This window comes from Cupressus sempervirens, chromosome 5 (assembly GCF_028749045.1).
Source record: "Cupressus sempervirens isolate cs-2001-9-10 chromosome 5, ASM2874904v1, whole genome shotgun sequence".
Taxonomy (NCBI): Eukaryota; Viridiplantae; Streptophyta; class Pinopsida; order Cupressales; family Cupressaceae; genus Cupressus; species Cupressus sempervirens.
Window position 1 is genome coordinate 560,504,567 of NC_143122.1, and position 6,771 is coordinate 560,511,337.

General features: G+C 35.4%; 1 pseudogene; it reads right to left on the reverse strand.

Annotated features, from left to right (window-relative positions):
- Window positions 1–764: 764 nt before the first annotated feature.
- Window positions 765–6,616, reverse strand: LOC149557161 (SKP1-like protein 1B pseudogene; annotated as a pseudogene).
- Window positions 6,617–6,771: the final 155 nt, after the last annotated feature.

Below are 6,771 nucleotides of genomic sequence, written 5' to 3' on the forward strand. Positions count from 1 at the left end.
AAACCAAAAACTCAAAGCTTGAAACTTTCAAATAAACTTTCCAAAATGCAATGAATAGAATAAGGACAGTAATAGATTCAAGTATGTCTGCTTGCTTTCTATTCAACTTGGGTTCAAACTATTAAAAAATTGGGAGCATTTGGTTTCAACATGAATAACACTTCCTCCTGTCTCTGCACCAATGGATCTGCTAATCACTTTTCCTTCTTTCTTCTCTGCAACTTCTGAGCTCTTTCTCTGTCTCAACTAACTGGTCAAATGAATGATAAAACATTCCTTTTGTCTTTAGCAAAATTATTTTCCCTCTCATTTTCAATTTCAAAATCTCACTTGCCCATAATAATTTTTTTGAACGTTCAGAGTGGTAGGTGGGCATTTGGCTCTAGGGGTAAACAACAACTGTATTAAATATTCCAACACAAACATTGAAGTTCATATATCAAAGGGATTATAAAAAAAGATAATAGACTGGGAAAAAACAATCATGTCACAACACACTGTATTTGATTAATATTTCTCTCTGAAATAACAAAGTCATGAACAATTTATAATTTCAAAACGTTTGATCATATAAAATCTGCAAGCACTTCTCATTGCAAATTTATCAACTCATCCCCAAAAACTCTAACAACTAATACTATTTATTGAAATGGAAGATATCCACTTTCTTAAAGGTCAACTAAATATTATAAAGATAACTGATAAGAAAACCCGTTCCATACCAAAACAAGACAAGTCAAACAAATTGTCTCTAACAATGAAATTTATTCAGTAGTGTCACTACTTATTTCCCAATCCTTAAAAGCCCGCGAATTTTCACGTCTTAGTGCCACCTCTTCTTCAGGAGTATAATCATTCTCTATGTTGAATGCCTCGCATATTTCTTTTAGGATTCAAACAACAACAGCAAAACAATAAAAAAAAATGATAATATTCAAAACAGGGGAGGCTTTGTTTTACTGCAGAGAAAAAAAACTGATATATTATTCCACCAACAAATTTCTGTTCAGCCAATACATTTATTTAAATAAAAATTGTTAAAACTAATCCGTAACACATAGATCAAAATATAGATCAGGAGTTCTGACAATAGTTTTAGCATTATTTCATGCCTATGATTAAGGATGGGAGAAGAAGTAACTAAGACTAAACTAAAATGCATCCAAAAATATCATCTAATGCATGCCAATGTACAACATGCTTCTTGTTTAAACTACTCCCAAACTGAAGTATTCTAGAAATTATTTATAGAACGGTGGAAATGGAGCGGTGGAGCTGGAGTTTGAAGTGAAGATCTCAGCATCAATCTTCATACTCCCCCTTGATGCTGAGAGGACTCACAATCTGATCTCTGAGTACCAAAAATTGATCTTTTGTAACTGCCTTTGTGAAGATGTCTGCAATTTTCTCCTTTGTGCTGATGTACTTCAACTCAACTGCTTTATTTTGTACCAAATCTCTGATAAAATGTTGTTTAAGATCAAAGTGTTTGGTCCTGCTATGATGAACTGGATTCTTGGCCAATTTAATGGCACTTATGTTGTCACAAAAAATCACAGTAGGGTGAACCTATATCTATCCAATCTCTTCAAGAAGCTTTCTAAGCCATAAAGCTTGTGTGCCATCTGAAGTGACCACAACATATTTCGCTTCTGTAGAAGAGAGAGAGCAACCATACTTTGCTTCTTTGAACTCCATGTAATTAAACCAAAATCCAAAGAAAAATAGTTACCAGATGTAGATTTTTGGTCATCCAAACAACCTCCCCAATCTGAATCACTAAAGACAAAAAGCTCAAACTTATTAGAAGAATAGTGAATGCCAAAATCTACCGTGCTTTTCACATACCTCAAAATTCTCTTGGCTGCCTTCATATGTTCCTCTGATGGATTTTTCATATACCTTGAAACCAATGAAACTGAATAAGCAATATCAGGCCTTGTGTGAGTTAAAAACATCAAACTCCCCACAATGCTCCTATATAATGTCTCATCAACAATTTTAGCACCATCATCTCTACATAATGTAACTCCATGAGCAATTGGAGTGGAAAGAGGTTTACAATCAACCATATCAAATTTTTTCAATATATCTTTTGCATACTTTTCTTGACAAATAAAAATTTCATCTTTACCTTGATAAACCTCCATGCCAAGAAAATACTTCATGAGACCTAAATCTTTCATCTCAAACTCATTCATCATAGCAACTTTAAATTCATCTTCCATCTTTGAACTACTACCCATATATAACAAATCATCAACATACAAACTCACAATGAGAATATCATTACCTTCTTGTTTGTAGTAAAGGGTAGGTTCACTCTTACTTCTTTGAAAGCCATTCTGCTGAAAATATCCATCAATTCTTGCATACCATGCACGTGGTGCTTTCTTGAGGCCATATAAAGCCTTCTTCAACTTGTAGACATAATCTTCTTTGCCTTGAATCTCAAAACCTTGTGGCTGTCCCACATATACCTCTTCTTCTAAGTACCCATTCAAGAAAGCACTTTTCACATCCATGTGATGAATACTCCATTCCTTTTGAGCTGCAAGAGAGATTAGCATCCTAATAGTTTCTTATCTTGCTACTGGTGCAAAATTTTCTTCATAATCAATGCCATACCTTTGAGTGAAACCTTTAGCAACCAATCTTGCCTTGTGTCTTTCAACACTCCCATCACTATTATACTTGGTCTTATAGACCCATTTTGTGCCAATCTTTTTCTTCTTATGTGGAAGATCTACAAGCTCCCATGTTTCATTCCTATCAATGGAATCCATCTCTTGATTCATTGCTTGCATCCAAACCTCATTAGCACATGCATCTTCAAAACATGATGGCTCAAAATCAGCTTTAGCAAGTAATGCAAAATTTGCTGTCTCACCTATTGGATCTTCTTCATGTGCTTGATTTTGACACCTCTCATAAATATCACTCAATCTTCTTACCTTCTTTGGAGGACTAGAGGATGGACTTGCTCTTGGTATTGGTGAGGGGTTTCTTGGTGGGCTTGGTGATCTTGAAATAGAACCATTAGCTGGCTGCTCATTATCATTATCAGCAATATCATCATCATTCAAAACTGATTTTGGCTTTCCAACATGTTGTTTTTGATGACCATAAACTCCCCCTTCATCAAAAATCACATCTCTTGAAACAACAATCTTATTAGTAATAGGATTGAATAATCTATAAGCTTTGCTTTCTTCACTATAGCCCACAAAAATACATGATTCACTTTTAGCATCTAGCTTTTGCCTATTCTGATCAGGGATGTGAACATAAGACAAACAACCAAAAACTTTAAAATGATTTACATTAGGCTTTTTCTCATACCATGCTTCATATGGAGTCATATTGTGTAGGGCACTTGTAGGACTCCTATTGAGAATATATACGGCTGTAGCAACTGAATTAGCCCAATAAGAATTGTTCAAACCTTTGGTTTGTAACATGCTCCTTGCCATTTCTACCATAGTATGATTCTTCCTTTCAACCACTCCATTCTATTGGGGCGTGTATGTAGTTGTGAGTTGTCTTTTGATGCCATTCATCTCACAAAAATTTTGAAAATTGTTTGAGCAAAATTCTCCTCCTCGATCTGTTCTCAAACATCGTATTGTGTTCCCTTTCTCATTCTCTACACGAGCTTTAAACTTCTTGAATGTATCAAAGGCTTCATCTTTAGTCTTCAAAAAATATACCCAACACATGCGTGAGTAATCATCAATAAAAGCAATGAAATATGACGACTTACCCAAACTTTGTGTTTGCATTGGACCACAAATATCTGAATGAATAAGTTGAAGTGGGTATTGGGCCTGCCATGCATTGCCTTTTGGAAATGATTCCCTTGAATGTTTCCCTTTTGCACACCCTTCACAAATCTGTTTATGCTCTTCAACCTTAGGCAATCCAAGAACTAATGCATTTGATGTTAGATTCTTCAAACCATTGAAATTCAAATGGCCATACCTGAGATGCCACAACCAACTTTTATCCTCATAAGCCATATTGACATCCTGATTATCATTTTGACCAAACTTCAAAGGAAACATCCTATTCTTTGTCATAGGAACAACTGTAATCACTTTATTTTTTTTATTCTTATCATAGATAGTACAGTGCATGTTCTCAAATACCACTCTATAATCTTATCATAGATAGTACAGTGCATGTTCTCAAATACCACTCTATAATTCTTCTCACATAGCTGCCCAACACTCAATAAATTATGCTTTAACTTGGGAGTATAATAAATATCTTGAACACTTTTCATACCTTCTTTTGTCTAAACATCCATGGCTCTTTTGGTCGCAACATCCACAGTATTGTTATTACCAAGGGTAATATTAGATCTACAACTATCATCAAGCTTTGAAAATATTTCTCTGTTACCAGACATATGGTTAGAGCATCCAGAATCCAAATACCAAACATCATTCACATTACTTTCACCTTTCCCATAACACAAAAATAAATTACCCGAGGAAGGATCCTCATCTTGTTGGGCATAATTTGCACTATTGTTACCTGATTTCAGTCTACACTCTCTCTCAAAATGTTCATACTTATTGCAATGATAGCATTGGATGTTCCTTTTATCAAATCTGCCTCTACCTCTTCCTGCTTGAGCACCTCCTCTTCCTCTAGATCCTCTTGAAAAAAATTTGATTTTGGCCCCTTCCCGTGCCTTTGTTGTTGTTACTACTGCTGCTAGCACCATTGTTCTTTGAAATTTGCAATTGGGAAGCAAAAGCCTTCTTATTAACACTGATAGATGTGCCCCTTATTCTATCCTCATGTGATATAAGAGATCCAACCAATTCATCATACTCCATCGTAGCTAAGTTTTTGCTTTCTTCTATGGCAATTACTACAATATTCCATCTTGGGGTTAGAGATCTCAATACCTTTTGTATTATTTGCTCTTGAGCAATAGATTCACCCAAAGTGGCCATTTTATGGGTCACATCTTTCACTCTCACACAGAAATCTCCCACACTCTCTGTCTCTTTCATCTTCAAGTTCTCATATTCTCTTTTCAAGGTTTGTAGCTTCACAACCTTGATCTGATCATTGCCATGGTAAGCATCTTTTAGAGTCTTCCAGGCCTCTTTTGTTGTTTGTGCATCAGCAATTCGAGGAAACAAGCTCTTATCAAGAGCCATCTGAATGTGAAACAATGCCATTGCATTCTTCTTCTCAGCTTCTTTCTTCAATCTCTTGTCATTAGGTTGGAGAGTATTCCAATCTACAGGCTCTTCATATCCGGATTCAATGATCTCCCAAAAATCTTTCCCAATAAAAAAAGTCTTCATCTTGATTGACCAATATTGGTAATCAACTCCATCAAACTCTGGGATTTGCAAATTGTTTTCCATGCTGCTGTCTTCCAAACACCTTCAGCTCTGATACCAAATGTAGGATTCAAACAACAGCAGCAACACAATTAAAAAAAATGATAATATTCAATACAGGGGAGGCTCTGTTTTACTGCAGAGAAAAAAAACTGATATATTATTCCACCAACAAATTTCTGTTCAACCAATACATTTATTCAAATAAAAATTGTTAAAACTAATCCCTAACACATAGATCAAAATATAGATCAGGAGTTCTGACAGTAGTTTTAGCATTATTTCATGCCTATGATTAAGGATGGGAGAAGAAGTAACTAAGACTAAACTAAAATGCATCCAAAAATATCATCTAATGCATGCCATATGTACAGCATGCTTCTTGTTTAAACTACTCCTAAACTGAAGTATTCTAGAAATTATTTATAGAACGGTGGAAATGGAGCGGTGAAGCTGGAGTTTGAAGTGCTCAGCATCAATCTTCATTTCTTCTGTGGTTTTTCCCTCGATCATGTCAGCTATCGTGGAACTCATTAAGTCAGCAAGCTTCTTTATATTGAGATATTCTGCCGCCTGATAACAACAAAGAAACATTAATAACAATTCATGCTTTCCATGGAAAATAATTTTAGTACAAATATATTATAAAGACTACTGCTGCAAAAGATATACCGATTAAACATATCCTCTACAACAAAAACCCTAAGAGATCTCAAATATCTTGGACAAACTTGAAAAAATGCACTCCAAAATTAGAAGGCGACCAAACAAATTGATCCAAATATTCTGAAAATCGGCAAAGGATATTCAAAAACACGAACCAATACAAGAACAAACAATCATAAAAAACTGTACACCAATTCCTAGCCCCTCACCTTCAAACTTTAAAAAGTAAAAAGGTTCAGTTCTGTTTCATAAACCCTAATTATCCAAAAGGAAATGAAAATTGTACACACCACCAAGAGATCTATACGGGTAGACACATCTACCATCACGAACTTTTCATCCCATTTTTTCACATCCGGCTTCTTCGAAATGAAATCGTTCTTGGATGCTTCCGCATGATATTCACAGTATTTGACAACTTTTTCCAGAATGTTACTATGCACCTCCGGCAAGGGGACAACGCTCTCATCGCCCATATCCTGAATCATTTGCCTGATTGTTTCAGACAAAATTGCCACACCCTGATCCACCTCAAACATCACATTGTCTGAGCTCTTCAGTTGCACTTTGCGCTCCATTGCCATGATTGATTTGGAGTTTCAAAACAAGAGACTTGATGCGGATGGAAATCCAGGATCCACAAAAGATTATCACTGCCTCACAGTATGATAAGCTACAGTTATGTCTGGTGAGCCTAACCTCTTATTTATACCAGGGATATTGTTTTTCTTTTATAACT